The sequence below is a fragment of the Clarias gariepinus genome, chromosome 24 (assembly GCF_024256425.1).
Source record: "Clarias gariepinus isolate MV-2021 ecotype Netherlands chromosome 24, CGAR_prim_01v2, whole genome shotgun sequence".
Taxonomy (NCBI): Eukaryota; Metazoa; Chordata; class Actinopteri; order Siluriformes; family Clariidae; genus Clarias; species Clarias gariepinus.
The window spans coordinates 17104177-17124590 of NC_071123.1; the positions used below are offsets into that span (position 1 = coordinate 17104177).

Here is a 20414-nt window from a genome sequence, read left to right on the forward strand (position 1 = left end):
TAATTGATATATACATATATATACTGTACACACACAAGCACACAGAGGATGCATACTGTAGGCTACATTATACATACATATTGCACTGTGCATCTGACGTATTGTTAGTTAAATATTCAAAAGATTCTCATTTTTTATCACAATAAAAAAAAATATTAAACAATTAACCCACTGGATGGATATATTTTATTTGCAAGGTTTTTCATTTCACTTTTATAATTGTTTTCGAGAAATCTGTTAAAAAATTAATATTTTAATTTATATATACAATATTCTTTAAAATAAATCAATAATATATTACACTGTGCAAAAGATGTTGTAGATTCATATTCAGATTTGTAGATAAGTATTCAGTCCAGTTTTCTTCATTTATCCCTCAGTGGAGTGGTGAGAAGCTTTCAAAACCCCGCCCCTTTTCGTATTGCGCGAGCGCTGCTCGTGTATTTGAGCGCGCGGATAGAGGCGCGCGGCGGTTATATTTGAGCGCCACTACACTTTCAGTCAGAAGTTGAGAGACGGCTCGGAGACAGTTACAGCGTGTGTGTGGTTGTGTGTGTGTGCGTGTGTGTGAGAGAGAGAGGAACACAGTACCGTTTTGGCGTCTTTATTTCAGATTATAGCCTTGTTGAAACAGTTAACGTTACCACTTGTGAGAATGAGAACGGACAGCGCGAGACGGTGGGGAATTACCGACCCTGGACGTTAATAAGCGCTGAGTGGAAACCCGGGACACTCGGGACAGGAAGTGGACGTCTGGCAAATCCTATGGCTTGAAGGTAAAGAATTGTACACGTTAAAGTGTTATTTAATGTTTTTAATATAAATATGGTTTATACAGGAGAGAGAGAGAGGGAGTGTCGCGAGCCTCAGCGTTTAATACGCTCTACTTAGGTGAGTTTGTCAGATAGGGTTTATATATATATATAAGATGTATATAAGACATTAATACCATATGTCTGCTCCATACTACCCCATGCCTATGAAACATGTACACAGAAAGAAGAGGAAGAAAATGAATTGCTTTGCAGTGAAATGATGTTGGAAGATTCTACAAATTGAATGGAGACAAATGTGTGAATCCGAAGAGATGTCAGGCAAGAAAAAAAATGTTGAAGTCATTAAGGGGCGTAGATTGGAACTGTTTGAGCTTATATGTATGTGTGTATGTAGGATGGGAAAAGAAAGATGAATCAGATTGATGATGAAGAGAGAAACAAACAAACAAAAAAAAGCATCAAAAATGCCTAGGAGTAGGGAAAGAAATATAACAAGATATTTTTCAGAAAGAAAAGGATTCAAGTTAAAAAAAAATCAAGATAGGAATAAAATTTTCATTGGCCTCAATAGTTACTAGACGGACTAAAGAGATTCATATATTTTAATTTTATTAACAAAGATATTACATTATTTACTTTTCTGATGGACATATTTTGTCAGCAAGGTTTTTAATTTTCCTTTCCTGAAATTAATTTGGGAATGATGATTATAATTGCATTTTATTTTTTATTTTTTAGAAATGGCTTTAAATTTAACTTAGATATTAAACTATACATTTAATTGTTTATTGTTGGTTCTATTCTTTTATTCTGTATTAATTGTTTATACATTTGTAGGTTAGACAAGCTTTTTTCCAGTTCTTCTTTTTATTACTAATAACTTGCTATTTATTCTTGATGCTCAATTGACGTGAAGGTGCTGTATGGATTGTTGCCAAACACTGATGCAGTGACAAATTGAACTTGACTTAATAGATTTATCATTGTTTAGTCTGGAAAAAAAATATTCCCTGAACTTTAAAAGTAAAATGCTGGAGAAAATGTAAAAAAAAAATGTTTTAAATATACATTTAAAAAATGTGTATTTGCTGTTTAATGTGACAGGCTGATAGTCTGTTCTTCGTGCACGCTTTGTCTCACTACCTGTTTCTAAATCCAGTATTACCTTCGACAAACTGCAGGCATCATGTTGCGTTGTTGATTTGATGAGAAGGAAAAGTTTTCATTTTCACACTTTTCACAAATTTTTTGCACATTTGCTATTTCCTCCCTCGCTTTCTAGGTTTATTGGCAGCTCGGTACATTGCGCAATATTGCCCGACATTATATTCAGGAGGCTGAAAAATGAAACATAGAGGTGTAATAATGTGTGTAAAAATACCATGTCATTATCATTGTGCAACATTTTTTATTTTATCTACAGCTTATCCCCCTTTCTTTCTCTTCCTCTCTCTGTGACTTTTCCTTCTTGTCATGGTCTCTCTTCTCACTGCTGAATTATATATATATATACACACAAGATGAAGCGAGTAAATTTGTGACAGAGTGTATAGAACAGAAGAAGTTGCACTGGCATTAATAATGATGATAATAATGATAACTGTTCGACTAGAGCTCGTTTTACATGAAAGCTCATCCTCTAGGTTTTGATCAGCATCACTTTTAGCTCACACTCTGCAGCTCTGGATATCAATACTGGATATTTTTGGCTGATGGACTGGTGCTTAATCCAGCAGTGACACTCAGGTGTTTAAAGCCCCCAGTATAGCTGATGGCCGTGACACACATGTGCCACCTCCACACCCACCTACACCACACCACAGTATCTCTGTGATGCTGAGAACAATCCTCTGCCCAAGTAAAGGATCAGCTGAGGTGTAGTGGTGTTTTGTTGCTGTGTTGCAGTGGTGTTGTGTTGCCGGGGTTGTAGTGGTGTTGTGTTGTGTTGCTGGGGTTTGGTGGTACTGTTGTGCAGTGATGATGTGTTGTAGTGGTAATATGGTATTTTGATGCAGTGTTGTGTTTGTGTCCTTGTACCATGGTGCAGTGATTGTTTTAATGGTACAGCTCCACAATAACACAGCTCCACAGCACCACGATACTATACTTACACCACAGTACAACCACACAGTAAAAACAAAACCACAGATTAACATTACCAGTGCACTACAGTACCACCGCACTAAAATACCGTAGTATTGTGGTGCTGCTGTGGGTGGTGTTGTGATGGTGCGGTGATGCAGTGGTACTGTGGTGGCTATATCGAATAGTGAATGGAAATGGAATAGAACAGAAATGGTTGATATAGGAGGCATAACAAACAGATGTGCTTCACTTGTGGTGGGTGGATACTGTACTGTAGGTGCACATCATGAACTGGTAACTCAGTCTGTGTGTGTGTGTGTGTGTGTGTGTGTGTGTGTGTATTCATGACTGTGTGGGAGGTCTCTTTCATTAAACCCCAGAGTGGATTTACCTTTCCTACAGTTTCTACATTTCTGTCCCCTCACTCTTGCTCTCACTCTCATTGTCACTCTTTCTCTGTCTCTTTGTCACTTACTATGTTTCCTCTCTCTGTGTCTTTCTATATCACTATCGATCTGCATTTCTATCTCTCTCTGTCTCCCTCTGTCTCTCTCTCTTACTCTCTTGGTCTGGCTTTCTTTCCTCGTATGTACATCCTTCCTTCTGCCTCTCTTTCTCTCTCTTTCTCGCTCTCTCTCTCTTTCTGTGCTTTTCATTTTCCATCTGTCCCTCGTTTTGTCGGTTGTCATTCTGTCTCTTTCACCACCTTCACTCTCTCTCTTTCTCTCTTCCACGTTCCCCATCCCCATTTTCCCCTTTCTATCGTTTGAGCTTTGTCACACTCCCATCTCTCTGTATCTTTGCCTTTTACTCTGTCGCTTTTATTCTCTCTCTCTCTCTCTCTCTTTCTATTTCCTTCATTTTAAAGATGGCTATATATGGGTTAAATCCACCAGACTGAATCTTCATGCAGTCCTCATGAATGCATAATGGGAAGGGTATAAAGATGGATTATCCACTGGGACAGTCCACTGAGACCCTGACTCCTTACTTTAGATGGAACGGTACAGTAAGTTAACTGCACATATCTACATCTATTTGCTAAAACATGCACAAGCACAAATCACCTAACCTAAGTGACACTTAACTCGTTACTGAGTAAACGTTCGTTGTCAGCTTTAGTGGCTGTAGCTTTTCCAAAAAGCCTTACTTATTTGACCTTTTTCGAATCCTGTCACTCTGTGGCTCACATTCCATTTCCCTCCATGACCGATGATTTTCCTCTGATGATAGCAAGTCCATCAGTGCTTGACAGGTATGGCTGGAATGGCAATTATGACCATATTTCTACTGCACCCTCCAGCCTAGCATTTCACACTTCTGCACCAGAGAGTAATGACAGTAATATTTAACATTTGTGCCAACAAAAGAGAAACTGTCCGTCTACTGAGACGTGACGGAACGCCATTTCAAAGATCGCAGCCTAAAATGATTCATGGAAATTATACACACCTGTGTGAGCAGCCAAGGCTGTTGAGATGGTTGACCAATTACTCATGAGCTATTGGAAAACAATTACTCTGCAGGTCATTTTTATTGGCGTATATTTATTACGATACATTATCCACGGCTCATCGGGACCTGATTATTTCATAAAACCTGCCATTTATTTGTTTGTGGCGGTGGTTGTGTTATACACATCAAACAAACTGTAAGTCTCTATAATGTTTGTATAGAACCATTTGGATTAAAATGAAACCTGAAAGGGGTGTTAAATTAGCACATTTAGGTGCTGATCTAAAATAAAACCTCAGTGAGAAATGAATCCCTCTCTAATTGAACGGAGATCTGAGATATGAGCTGACAATTCCAGGCTGCAAGCCACAAACTGGGCCAGAGCCAAAGGAGTGCGCTGTAGAGCTTTAAAGCGCTTAAAAACTGCCATGTGCTCTGGAGATTTGGAATAAGAAACCAGGAAAAGAAAATAAACCCTGGATGCAATATACCAAATGTTTTAACGTAGTTAATTATGTAGTAATGTGTTGATTTCTGTTTTTGTGATTTGTATAGACACTTGGTAAAAAACTTTAATCTTCTGACCAGTGAATGAAAAGAGTTTTATGAGTAGTTTTTCAGTTTGGAAAAACGGATGTAAAAGCTGCAAGGAAATTTTCATCCAGCCATCCATTTACAGTATTTGGCAGATGTCCTTCCCACTTAAATAAAATTTTTATCTCATTATACCTCTGAGCAGCTAAGGGTTAAGGGTCTTGCTCAATGGCCCTACAGTAGCAACTTGGTGTGGTTGGGTTTGAGCCTGGGATCTTTTGGTCCATTCATTCATCCCTACGAGCTGACATTGCAAAGCAATGGGTGTCCGCAATGACACATGACCTCATGTTATGGTTGGATTAGTAGCTATGCCAGACGTACACACCCACACACTTCAGACAATTCGCAAATGGCAATCAGCTTACACTGCATGTCTTGTGGACTGTGAAGGAAACCAGAGTACCTACTGTAGAAGACACCCATCAATCACAGGCATGCGTGACAACCAGAGGCAAAATTCGAACCCCAACCCTATCGGTATGAGACAACAACTTCTTACAAGTAGTAACTTTTAATTGTTGCAGAAACTTGCATATACTGTAGGCTTACGCAAGTTGAACTGGGAAAAAAAAAAATTCATTTTTGAACAGCAGAGCATATTTGTCTGGAAAAGCTCCCTATACATCAATTTGCATTTATTTCACACTACACGCCCTTCAGCTTCTCCCTGAAGCACGGTAGTTGACCAGTGCTTCACTCAGCCTACACAGAACAGGGCAGATTCAAATGCTTATTCCTATTATTATTATTTTTTTCTTTCTTGCCTCGCTGCCTTTTTATGTGAGTCTGTCTTACAGCTGCTGCAGAAATCACATGGGTTTGGGCCATGACTAATTTCCCATCATAATCATATGCGTAAATAAATACGGTCTCCTGAATATGAATGCTTAACCGCATACTCCCTCTACTGGAGAGCGGTTTAGACGTCTTCTGGTTCGTTTGAGACGCAGCTAGATGGATAGAGTTGTGTCAGTGAATGTTCAGGATTACACTACCTATTTAAGCACGGCTTTTGTCTAATCATTATTGTGCATTTGTTTTTGTTTTTGTATGGTATATTTTGTGTAATAGGGTTACTACTTAGTTTGGGCTGGAGTTTAATTACAGCGCAGAATGTGTGTGACCAGAGGCAATTTGTTTTTGGCCTGCTGCTCATGCTTCATGCTGTAATCACTTTTGTTAGTGACCTTTCAGGAACACAGCTGTGATGAAGAACAATGTCGGTCTTAAGAACCTTTTGTCTGAAACTGCTGATTAATTCAGCTATTTTCATCTCTTTATGAATAATCATGCTTCTGTCCTTCTCTCTTTCTAAACATGCAATTCAATGCATCCTCGTGTGTATTCCGGTGCCAGCCTGACACGTGATAAACGAGTGGGTGAACAAAATGCACAACAGGAGTGTGCTGCTGTAAATCCAGAGTATGTCAAGGGGTGCTATAGAATTATCATGGGTTAATATGTTTGTTAGTAACTAAAATAACAATACTTGCATCACATGGCTACGAGTTTAGGGTTAAAAGGTGTTTTAACAGCAGCAGCTATAACAGTGATGTGGACTGCAGTTTGCAGTTCTGCCTACCAGTATGATTCTTGAATAAAATGTATAAACGTTTGTAGGTACGTACAGCTTCTAACATTGCCAGAATAATGATTTTTTTTTTCTGATCCTCATTAGCTTAAATTTTTTTGCCAAGTCTTTATGTCTCTTTAACCCTTAAAATTCAATCCACGACAGCAAAACAGCATTGGTTAATGACTGTTTAAAAAAATGCAAAATAAAAATATAGAAGCTCTACCGGTGTGTGGAGGCTTCAGACATCACCTTAGCATACGAATGCCCCATTTATGGATTTTCGCCTTAAGAATTGAAATTTTGCAATAAATTTGTTTCGCGATACAAAGCGTTTTCAGCATACAAGCATTGAGCTAATTGAACCAAACATCCGCTAAGTCGCGCAAACGTCTGAGAGTTGTTCAAAACTTGAAAAGTCTGTTTCCAAATGTTTGAGTTTTACAAATTGTTTTTAGTCAGCCAAAGCTGTTTCAAAAGAGTCAACCCATGATACCAATGTTGCCTTCTGTATGTGTTATAAAAGCTATTTTAAAAGCTATTTTAAAAGCTATCTGATGTTTTTGTGTAACATCTGTAATATTTGTTGGTGGCTGTAACGGATTATCTGCATTCACATTATTTCTTATGGGAAAATTCATATGACAATACAACTTTTTCGCCTTAGAAACTCGTAAATTCATAAAATTTGAATAAATTTTCCTGCTTCCCGGAATATGGGAATGACGTTGCAAAAATCTGATCATTTTGATTTATACATATTTTTCTTGCACATTTTCCAAATTTTCCTTATATTCTGTAAAACTGCTTTGCGACAGTGACCATTGTTAAAAGTGCTACTGTATACAGATATAATAAAATTTTATTAAACTGACAATGTAGAACTCACAAAAATTATTACACTATTTAACAATAGAAGGTAGAAGGTGTTATTTCTAAATTGCTTACGCCAAAAGTAAATGCAAAATACAATTTATTCTCTTCAAAATCTTCTTTTGTATCCTGGCTAATAATTATTATTGTTTTTTAAAATAATAATTTACCTATTTTCCAGAACATTTCAGGTAGATTCTGTGCTAAGTAGCTGATAGAAGGTTTTCTAGAACTTTCCATTTTAAGAATGATGTAAAACTTAGGAAATTTCAAGAAGCTTTTAGAGTTTTCTAGAACTTTCAGTAGTTGTATATAGTATGGAACATTCTAGAAAGTTCTGTGTTAGTTTAATTCTAGTTAATTCTGTGTTAGAAGCTGCAAGCTTTCTCCAGGCACATTTTGAAATTTATCTGGCCAATTTATCAAGACAACAGTAAAAACTCTCTGACAGCATCTGCTAATCCTACTGGGCATATTTAGGCATATTGGACCAAGGAGCGTATAAAAAAAAAAAAAAAAAAACATAATTGGATACTATGTTCGGGGCTGATACATGGAAGTGATTTATCCCAAAAAACTACTACTCACTACTAATCATTTTTGTTTAAGTTTAGTATAAATACAATGATTGGATAAATGTTGTTTTACTCAGACCTTATGTAAAAGAAAATTGGTTTATTTTTAATGGAAACAACATTAAAAAAAACACATGGTCAAAATGGTTTGGTCCATGTGTTTAGTCCATGGACCATTTTAACCAAACACATTTGGTTAAAATAAAAAAAGAATTTACATTATCATTTTGCCTAGGTTGTGCTGAAAAGAAGATGTGACTTTATACTGCACATTCCTGCACAGTAATGCAAAAAATAGCTAAATAGCTCTGGGATTTAAGGACTCCCAATTCCCCTTCAAAATCCCTTTGTCTCACGTCAATCATAGCAGCACTAAAGCCAGTCTTTCGCCTCTGTGCCTTATCGCCCTAATGGTTCATGTGCAGCAGTTCAAGAATGTGTGAGAGTCTTTATAGTTCCTGTTGAAATTTTATTTTCAGTTGATTTTTATTTGTACAACAAAAATAAACTGTTGTAACTTTGTGCAGTTTTTGAGCAAATGTTAGTTATTTAATAGTCCATGTTTTAATTAAAAATATTATTCAATCCAAAATTCAAAATATTATATCATTTTTCCTTACTCACTCACTCTATCATTGCCTATACCGCTTCATCCTGTATCACGGGGGGCCTGGAGCCTATCCCAGGAGACTTTAGGCTTGAGGCGAGGTACACCCTGGACAGGGAGGCATTCCAATCGGGAACACCAATTAGCTTAATCTGCATGTCTTTGGACTGTGGGAGAAAACCAAGTAACCGGAGTAAACACCTAAATCACGGGGAGAACATACACACTGAGACGAAAATCGAACCTGGACCCTGGAGGTGCAAGGCGACAGTGCTGATCACTAAGCCACTGTGCTACCTTATTTTTTCATTTAATGTACAAAAACGATTTATATGCTGTCAGTTATCTTAATTAACAAAAAAAAAAAAAAAGGAAATTGGAATCTTCCCAAGCTGGTATCAGAGAGTCAGACATTAAAAAAAAAAAAAAAAAATGGTATCAATGGTGTATCTCTGCTTATTTAAATCCAAACAGCTGTTTTTTTTGGCTAGGTGTATGTGTGTATTGTGTATATTGTACAAGCCTACCTTGATCTAATAAGGCTGTTTAACTGGGTTGAATAATTCCTATGTTTTTTTGTGTTTCATTAACTCAATTCAGAGATGACATCCAATACGGATTAGAATACATCATGCTACATCACACATTGGTCTAAGTGAGGCTGCTCTTGTGTGTCTGTGCTCTGAGATGTCTGTCTGGGGTTGCCTCCCTAGCTGGTTCACACTGTCCGAAGGAGGCAGAGGAGGGCCAGGGACACCATCATTTTTTTAGGAGACGGCGCTGGCAAACAGCCCTAATGAGCTCATTGGAGGCTTGTTATGGTCTCTCTTCAACACTTCTCTCCAAGAAGCATCTTTCTCATGCTTTTCTTAATGGCTGGGAAACAGCTGGAGGTAACGCAGCAGGGTCCAAGTTGTGATGGGTTAAGAAAACAAGTTCAACATATTACATAACATAACCTCAGCAATTAACACATAGCAACCATAATGAAAAAAGTAAGTTTTGTTTAGCGTGGTGAAACATCTGTAAAAAAAAAAAAAAAAAAAGTTCTTGTTACAACATCATAGCAGCCATAAACAGTCCTTTCCTAACTAGCATCCTCATCAGTAAACGTGTAATAAATTACACATAGAATAATTAACTATAGGGTTAGATTTTGTTGCCAGTCAAAAATGAGAATTCAGCATTGTGATATATAAATATGTGTTTCTTTATACATTGGTCAGCTGGTTTTGTAGAGAATGAGAACGTTTACCCCTATAGTACAGTTTGACAAAACTGACTACCATCTATAAACAGTACAACGATTACTTGCAAATGATTAAATTAAACTAAATTATATTATAATTACAGTGAATCACGTCTCCATGCAAGAAAGCATCATGTTTTAATATTGTACAGTTTTAAGACTTTACAGTATTCTTACAGTAATATCTGCAGTGTATGTGACATAGACAGATATGCTGGATAATTGCAGTGCCACTTTAAGATGTGTTTTGTTTTGCATCATCAATGCATCTTTAGAGCTAATTATTTCTGATGCCTGTAATACTGAAACTCCATGTCTGTATAATTAGAGATGTTAATATGAGCTGGAAACCATGTGTGGAATCTACAATCGGTCTTGCAGATCAAAGTTAATGTGTTGAGAATAGAATAGTTTCCCTGTCAAACTTTTAGGTCTCACTTTGTTCTTTTAGGTCTCACTTTGTTCTTTCTCTTTTTTATGACTGAGAATAAAAATCTGTAACAGTTGATTTAACTGCGTGTGGTATATTTACTTAAAATTAAAAGATTAATTAGATCTTTATTAAGTTTTCATTTATTCCTGCATATATCTCTTGTTTCATACCAGTGCCTGTAGTTCACCCCAAAAATCATTAACCTTTATCATATGTACGACTGAATGTGGTATATTTTTTTTAATCTTTTGTCTGGATTCTCCCCATTGGTCACATGATACGCAGACTCACTTTGACTAAAACACATATTCATGCAGCGGCAATCTTTGCAATTCAATATACATTTTAATGACACCTCCATAATTCTACAATCACAGAAATTGCATAAAATTGCATTGCCACAATTTTCTTTGTTTAAAAACGTGTCTAGACTCTAAAAAGAAGAAATTAAGCCCGTTGTATGCCGTGGCAGCTCCTCCCACTCACCTGAGGTCTATTTTCAACTGTTATTGCCATGGAAACAACATTATCATCACTGTTAAAAGTTTTAAAATGAAGTTTGCAATTAGCAGCTTGTACATGAAGTATCTGAGTGTAAAGATAAAACGAGGGGAGACACTTGTCCTGCTGTTATCAATGATGGGTTAAGGATATTGATTTAATTGAATAATTCTCTCTCTCTCTCTCTCTCTCTCTCTCTCTCTCTCTTTCTCTCTCTCACACACACACGCTCGCTCCGCCTCCTTTTTCTTTACATACTGTATATAATATGTAAATGATGCATATGTAATACATTTTTTATTCTTTAATTATTATATGATCATAGAGCATAGTAAAGTCTTGCCTATAATTTGGTTACAGAAAATAATTTAGATAATCCCATTAATGGAACCTGCAGGTTTAAACCAACAACACTATAAGTGTTTGCAATTTCCCTTGTTTCCCTACGTTTTTTATGACATAGTCTGTCTCCTGTCATCTGAGTCAGGCAAGAGGTCTGGGTGATTTAATTTTTTATTTATTATATATTTTGTTCAGGGTCACCATGATCTGTATCTCTGCAATCAATCAAACTGTTTTTTTTTAATGGATGAATGTTAGCAGTTTCACAGTTTTGTGCAATTCACACCTTCAACTATAACCAAGCTCATTCCAGTTCCACTACCATGTCTAGCTATTTTCCTTCATATAGGGAAGGGAAGGAAATGTGAGGGTGATTATAATAATTAGAAATTCTGCATGGCTTATACAGTACATATTTAGCAAGAAACAAGTAGCTTTCTCGAGGTCACTGGGTCTAAAGAAGATTTTCCAGAACAAGCTTGAATCTCTGAGACATTTACTCTAATGGACATGTGGGAGTCTGATAGGTCCAGATATTTCTGTCTTCGTGTCAAATTCTGTTTTAAATACTGTATGTAAAAATTAATAAATAATCAGAGGTCACATCTGGTGCTTATGATGAAGTCATTCTGATGGGAAACTTAGCTGATGTACAGACAATTAAAACAATGTTTTTTACTCAGAAGGAAGCACTTACTGTATATACAGTACCATCAACAGTGGTTGTGCTTAATGTACAGTACAAAGGCGAATCAAAGTTATGACGGTAAGCAGAGCTGCTTAGCTAAACGAAATGTTGTTTTGTTTATTTGTGGTCAGCATTGTTATGTTCCCTGTGTATGATAAAAGCAGCAGCGTAATGTCTTTTCAACAGTAATGGATTACACAGCCAAAAGGTCTTAGGAGGGAATCCAGGGCGATGGGATTGTGACAATAAAAGGGATAAACTGTACAAATAAACACAGTGAGCAACACAACCCTGACGGAGAATTGCATTTACAGTACATTGACATTTAGGCATTTGGTATACGCTCTTATCCAGAGTGACTTTGGAGACTGTAGCTGTTTAGATAGATGGATAGATAGACTTATATAATTATATAGATATAATTATTGTGTTACAGCAGCAGCACGTTACACAAACAGTAGTAAGGGGAAAAAAATCCTTACACTGGGTGACAAGGTTACTAACTACACTACCGCTTAAAAGTTTTGGCTTGCTTGCAAATTTCTTTGTTTTTTGTTTAGTGATTTATTTTTTATTTTTTAAACAAAGAAAAACTAAAAAATACTGTAGCACATATCACTCACTCACTCATCTTCTATATCGCTTTATCCTGTATCCAGAGTCACTGGGACCTGGAGCCTATCCCAGGAGATTTAGGGCACGAGGCGAGGTACACTCTGGACAGGGTGACAATCCATGAGATAGCACATACTGTATGGAATAAGATAACTATGTAACAACAACAACAACAACAGTCAGTTGTTATTTTAAGACATGGAGGTCAACTTTTCTGGAATATTTCTTGCAAGAACAGTGTTGTAAAGTTTGCAAAACCTATCAAACACCATGATGAAACTGACTCTCATAAAGACCATCCCAGGAAAGCAAGACCAACACTTACAGTACTTCTGCATTGGGAGTTACTGTACCAGCCTCAGAAATCATAAATTAACAACCAGCAGCTTAGATTAGAGGCGTTATGTAGGCTTTACAGAACATAAGAAGCAGACACATTTTAATATTAACTGTTTAAAAGAGATTATTGTATATTTTGGACGACTTTGTTTTGTTTCATATTGTTCTGTAAAAATAAAAACGGCCACGGAGTTAAAAAGTGATCCCAAACTTTTGAGCGGTAGTGTATGTACCATCAGTTAGGTTTTTTTTGTAAAGTTGGAGGACACGCAGACCAAGAAAGAAAGCCCAAAGCCCAAATTTGCACTTGATTTAAATGTAACACAGGTAAATTGCAGAAGATTGAACCATTTCTGGGCTTGCCCTGTTCCATCCGGAATAATTTGCTATTTGAAAGAAAATCAAAAAAAAAAAAAAAAAAGAAAGTGGTGTTATAAATTGGACGTGCTGTAAGATTCCTTCAGAACGCCATCTTCCCTATCTCCTCTTCTTATTAATCAAGTCCCTGTTCCCCGCAGCTGCCTTTGACGAACCGCCTCCTCCTTCCATCGCATTTCTTATTTGCTTGTTACTTCTTGATTGTACCTCTTGTTCACTCGACAGCGCGTGTACTGTGATGCCTGCTCTCCATGGTGCTGAGTGCATGATGTCACCGTGAAAGAGAGCGAGCGGCATCTTTTTCCTTCTGATTTTCTGCAATGCAAAAAAAGACAAGTGTTTCTACTCTCGTTTTGGGGAAGAAAATATTCAGAGAGCTCAGATTAATCTTCGGTTCTCTCAAGCATTTTATCCGACTAAATTGAATCGGCCATGCTTTATGACCCTACTGAAGTGCCTGGAACATTTGAAGTTACTCCTGTCCGTTATAGCTAAGTGTGTTTGTGTTTGTGTTTTCCCAAAGTCTCAACGAGCATGGGCAGCGGAGGAAACCTGAGTGCGCTAATCTCCCCAAGGCTTGTCATTCACTTGTGGATAGAAGTTACAATCATGTTTATTGAGCAGGCTGATTTCTCTTTTTTGTCCCATTCCTGGTGGGGTTTAGCACCTCCAGAATTACCCTTTTTCCAATCTCTCTAGCTTGCTAACACTAATTGCCTTACTCTTCCACACCTGTTTGTTCAGAAAGACCTTAAAATTGTAAATTAATCTACTTGGGGTAAACAGTGGAGGTTGGGAGTGGATGTGTATCGTGCTATTCTACGGCACAGTGGCTTTTATAACAGCCTTGTATACACCGTGTGTACAATTATTATGCAAGACCAGATTCTCATGAGATAGCATCTCCAGCAGCATTTTCTTTTTCCAGCTTAGCAATTTTAACCTCATTATTCACTCAGTGTAAAGACTCTCTGGTGACTTAATTGCTTTATTGAGTGGGGGGTGTGGCTCAAGTGAGCAATGCCTTGAAGTCAGGTGTACATAATGATTAGGAAGCTTTTTACTGCCTCGGAGATGATGAAAAAGTGAAAATACATAGCTGGCTTTTAACGCGATAATACATGATTGAAATTGCAAAGATTTTTGAGTCATGATCATGACACAATCAAGAGACATGCGAGTGTGATTCCACAGGGAGGCAAGAATGCATTGAGGCAAATATGCGCAAATTAACCACAAGAGACTTTTAGAAGAATTAAACTGGAAGTATCAAGGAGCCCTTTAGCCTTAAGTGCGATAATCTTTCTGAAGTGCAACCTCCCCAGGCGATGACTATCTCGCATGAGTGGCAATATGAGAAAGGAAGAAAAACATCCTTCCTTAAATCAAATTGTATAAAAAAAATCATCAAGCATGGGTTTCATGAATTTCTATGCATAAATTCAGGTATTTGGAATGGATGGGCCCATTACTGGACTGCTGATAGACATGGTAGCAAGCCCTGCAGCAAAATATTCAAATGAAATATGGAATTAGTGATTTGAAAAGTCAAATAAACAAGTTTATTTAACATATATTTCAGCATTCCAACCTAATCTTTAATGTGTTGGTCAGAATTACAGTGGAACCTTGGAATTTGGTCTGCGAGTGTTTTGCAAGACAAGCAAAATTTTAAAATCAATTTTAACTCGATAAACATGCGAGGTCGTGACATACAAGTACTGTAGTATGCATGTGCTTTATCTGCCGAGCGTCACATGATTACAACTGAGTAAATGGTTCTTTTCTCTCGTGTGTGGGTAACCGTCTCCCATGCTAGTCTCCCTGCGTGCATGTACTGTTTATCATAAGATCGTGACCATGTGTGCATGCATTAAGCATTTTATTTCATTTTTTGATTTTGTGTCTAGGTGTAGCGAGTGTTCCTTAGTAACTGTACTGCAACAACGACCCACGTAAAGAAAAGTTAAAATTGAAGTGCAGGAGATGAATCTGTTTAATGATGATGCAACGTCACATTTCAGTGAAATCCTCAAAAGGAGGCAAAAGCAAAAGTTTCATTAGAGAGGTTTACCGTTAAAGATTTCAGTTTGCTGACAAAGACTCTCAGTCATAGAGCGATGATTCGGTTAGTGTGTGTGTGTGTGTGTGTGTTACTTTATATTTTGTATTTATTATTTTTAGATGAATATTTTTGGGTTGTGGAACGAATCACCGGAGTTCCCACTATTGTTTATGGGGTAAATTTACTTTGGTTTACGAGTGTTAATATACGAGCACGCAACAGGGAACTAATTAAGCTCGCAATACAAGGTTTAACTGTACATTATTTCCATGGAAGCCCACATGTTCGTGTTTTGTTAGCAACATGCTAGGCAGCTGACTCAAACACTGACCTATATAGTTAGTGTTTTACATTTAAGAAACTAATGTCTCCTTTAGTTAAATGCGATTTATTAATAATACTCCAAGTTGACAGGAAATAAAGAATGTTCTCCCCATTTACTCTATCAAGAAAGAATGGTTTACTCGTTTGTGCGAAAATAGTAACATCACCAGCAGTGAATAGTTTATGTGCATTACTTATGATTCAGGACATTATGGCTGGTTTGTACAAGGTTGTATGCTTAAAGGTTAAATTCTTAAAAAAAAAGAAATTTCATGTCTGCCAGATGGATTCATGTCTGCCATTTCATACCCTGGCAAAATGTTGCCTTTAAAACTGAGCTACGCACCAAAACCATGGCTTTTGCATACAGTTACATTGCTACTGGATATTAGAAAATCTATTCTATTATATATTACATCTCTTTTTTTTTCATATATCACCACACTGGGTCAGTTTTTTAAAAGAATTTTACAGTACCAGTCAAAAGTTTGGACATTCTAGAACAATACTGTATGTATTATTCAAAACTATGAAATAACACATATGGCATTAGGTAATTAAGTAACTACAACAGTAAGATGTTATTTAAAAAAAATAAAAAATCAAGAAAGACGATGGAATTAGACAGTACGTTCAAACTTTTGCGAACTTCTCTAATTGCAATAAAAATCAAATCAGCACCTACAGTGGATATTGTGATAATATACTGTAATAAACTATAATATAATATAATATCCTGTGGTCCCTGGTGATTCCTGTCCCTACTGGATATGACTTGGATGTATGGTAATTTCTGTCTTAAAGGTATTTTATTATATTAAAAATGCTAGAAAAAAACCTTTTTTTTTTTGTTTAAAAATGACTACAGCTCAGCAATTCTAGCTTTTAAAATCAAGAACACTGCTGGCTTGTGTAGATTCTCTGTTGTGACTAGTGATGGCCAAACACATGCTATTTTGCTGAACAAAAGGGAGCATTTTCACATTTATTTTTTCTAAAGTTTTGTCTTTTTTGGTCTGATCAGTCAACGAAAACATGGCTGTTGAAAAAAACATACACTGCAAAACAAAACTACTTTATGATGTATTTTAATTATAGCTAATCATTAATAGTTAAGCGGCTCACACCTCCCGTGTTGGGGGACCTGCCTGAGGTCGGTGTGTTTGGAGTCTAAAGACGTGCTGATTAGGTTAATTGAGGTTCCTAAATTGCCTATAGGTTGTGATGTGACTGTGAGTTCTCTGCTATGGATGGGATTTTTTTTTTTACCCTGTCCAAGGTGTACTCTGCCTAGTGCTCGAAGTTTCCTGGGATAGGCTCCCTTCTTCCCTATAAGCAGTCTAGAAAATGAATGAATGAATGAATGAATGAATGAATTATTAGTTAAGCATTTAAAGGTAACATTTTGGACATTAAAAGACATTAATTTTGTAGCTGGACTTGGACGTATTAGCTAAATACCTCTGCCATAATACTGTACCTTTAACATTAAACCAGTCTTAAATATAGTAATTATAAATTATTATAAATACACCTTTAATGCAGTAGCATTCAACCAGTTGGAAAGTGTTCCTGAATTTGCTTGATGGAACCTAATGGTCTAAAAGACAGGTTAGATCTAATGTAGCATAATAATTGCTTAATATACGATTGCTTTTCTCCAGACAGGCATCAGACAGCATTTGGTGCATTTCAATACATCACCTTATCATCTGCTATTTAATTTCTAAAAGGTTGGACTGATTGTCCAGCAGTGCATCAGCTGAGCTTTTGCTGGATAAACCACTAACACCACAGAGCTTGCGCTTATTGTTTCGGTTTAGAGATCGATATCGATCCAGACTCCACTCAGCTGCTGAGAACAAGCCCCTGCTGCTATGTTCCATGACTCCATTGAGCCGCTGGTAGTTTTGCTCCCAGCACACATAATACCCTATTAACTATCCACTCGGAGCCCACTTTTCATGAATTAACTCACTGATGTAAATAAAGTTAGTCGCTGAGTATATGGAAAAGAGCCTCACTACGATATTCAGGGACGGTTTTATTAATAGAGCTCATTTGCATGAATAAGACGAATTGCATGTGGAGTTAGCAGATGCGTTCTGGGTACACCTGAAGAATCATGTAGTAGGGAGAGCTACTGTATAACTGTAACTGTATAGTCATTATGGTTCATGAAGACATGACACAAGTGCAAACGCTCAGGGTTTATTCTTTCTTCGAATCGCAGCCAGAGATCCAAGCAGCACAATCTGCGACTGAAGACAGAATGGAGACATTTGCCCACTGGCTTTTTTTTTTTTTTTTTTTTTTAAGAACCGAGAAACAATTTGCCAAGCTTTATGCCCTGGTGTCACGTAGTATCAGATTACAGCCAACTCAGGGAAAAAGGTCACAGACAGCAAGACAAATTAAACATGGCTTGGACTTAATTTTATTTGCCTGACTGTCCTTAAATTGCTCCAGAGGGAAATATTACTCATCCTGAGTCAAACGAGAAGTCGTAAATTGATGTCATGTGTCATTTTTAAATCGTTTTGGTATTTACTTTTATCAAAAGCGATGGATGAATGTGTGTAAGATAAACGTTCATGACCTACACATGTAGATGTTTGGTAATTATTCAGATCACTAGAGGGTGACTTCAGTTGACGAAATAACCGATTAAACAATTATAAATTGATTATCATCAATAAGGAAGAACAATTGGTGCGCAAAAGATTATCTTTTAAAACACTTGTGTAAATAATGAAATAATTTAATAGGCTGGAAAGTTGATTTGCCTGCAAGTCTGATACTTTAAAAACAGTCCTACTTGAGGTCGTTATTAATAATAATTTAAAAATAGTGATTGGATATCAATATTGATTGGAGGCTATTAAATTAAACCACATAGTGGGAGATTCAGTGGTGTCTCCAAATTGTGAATTTATGCCATATTAATCAAAATTTATTCATATCATGTGAAAGCCTGAGGTGTAACGAAAGGGTTAACACGTCTCTGTTTTCTGTGCCTGGTATTTGCCTGAAACATGTTATGAAATCGTTATGGACTTGAAACACATGGCTGGTTTAATAAAGGACATAATTTTAAAACCTGTTAAGCAATCAAATAGTATTGAAAAGACTTGATTGTCGTTATTATCTACTTGCGTACTTCAATTGTTTCCAATATCAGTCCATATCCATTATGCTTGGGGAGGTGAAAATTTTCCGGTATGATAAAACCCTATAGATTAAAACTAGGTTTCAAGGTCTCATGACATCATGCTCTTAATCAACCATCCAAACAATTGACGAGCCTTATATATGATCATAAAGAAGAAATCTTCTTGTCCTTTTGAAAAAACAAACACACTTTGCATTAAAATCTTTTGCATTGCCAGTACACGCCAATCAGCCACACACTAACGCCACCATCAGGTGAACTGATTACAGAGGTGGAACTTTTTCTCAAGAGCCACAAAAAAGGCTTCTTCAAAGACTTCACCAGCTCATCCATCGTTTGGAGAAATGTGTCACCTTAGGAGGACGAGGATATCTAGAGGAGGACCAAGCTCATGACCAGCGTTTCTTTGTTCATTGGTTATTTTTTCATAGCAATAATAACAATTTATTGTTATTTATTGTCCTTATACCCAGTATACCACATTCTGCTGAATATAGAAAGTTCAAGGTTATTGGTCTTGCTGCTAAATACCCCAAATCTCGGTCTAGCCTGGCATCTGTGGAGGCCCCACTCCACAACCTACAGCACCCAAAGGATCTGCCACTAACATGCTGGTGCCAGACACCACAGCACACCCCCGAGAAGTTTTGTGGAGTCATGCCCTGGTGCCACAATGTTCGATGTTTTTTTTTTTTCTTTCCAAAAATAAATATAGGACAAAAGTAGAAAGCAAGGCCATTTGCTTTTGTGTGTCTGCTAACTGGTGGACATACTAAGAGTGACAGCAGAGGTAGCAGTGTGTCCTGTTTAAAATATAACCCAAGGGTGTTCCATGGTAGAGATTGCTGTAGTATTATTTCCATTGAGTCCATAGGGAAGGGGGCTGTAAATGTTTCTGTCAGACACAAAAGAAATGAGAACCACTGGAAAAAGCAACCTGACCAGGTAAGGAACTGCATACAAAAACATGCACAAGTCAATTTAAAGAGCAAAGGAGGTCGCTGAACCTGCAGAGAAGATCTCCAATGTATATATTACTGTAGATATGAACGGCTGGAAGTCAATTTGCTATATTATCAGCATATGTAGCTCTTCCCATCCTCTGGTTATGTTATTTTACACAAACAGCTTGGCCCACATACTGTATGAGATCAGACAGAGCAGGAGCATCAGCCAGGCAGAGCCAGCTCCAGTAGCCCCAGGGCCAGCTGGGAAATTCAGCTGCATTGGCAGGAGAAAGAAAGGGCATGAGAGAAACCGAGAGTAATAGGTTTCCTCATATAACTTCCACGGTCACAGAACAAACCTGCAAGCCACTCAGTTCTATACACGGAAACATGGGTGCTCTATTATCAGGTCTCAAGTCAGAACTCAACCTCTGTGTACAGTTTTATAAAGATGATGCTTTTTTTAAAGATGATTTTTTTTAGTAGGGAGCTGAGTTTGTTTCATCATCATGGTCACACTTGATAGGGACGTGCAATCTGTCCACATGGCCAGGTCAGGGATACGTGTACAATTTGCAGCACAATACTTGCCATTATGTTTATCACCCTGCAATGTTTATATGATGAAGGTTGTTCTGTCACATCACATCTTCCCACGTTCCATCTGGCAGAGCCCATGGTAATCATTCATTTATTACCTGAAACTTTTTTCTATATTGAAGTATACTAGAAGCAGCAGGAGATCCCCGTTTCACCCTGTGGGAGTTTCGCACCTGCATACTGTACAGAGCTGAAAGAAAAGCACACCGTTTTGCATGTT

General features: G+C 37.2%; 1 protein-coding gene across 1 annotated transcript in view; it reads left to right on the forward strand.

Moving 5' to 3' along the window:
* Positions 1–649: 649 nt before the first annotated feature.
* Positions 650–20414, forward strand: part of drd2b (dopamine receptor D2b) — a 50466-nt gene continuing 30701 nt past the window's right edge. The window contains exon 1 of the mRNA XM_053485564.1: positions 650–776. The gene's annotated coding sequence lies outside the window, so the exon portion shown is untranslated. The remainder of the gene's footprint in view (positions 777–20414) is intronic.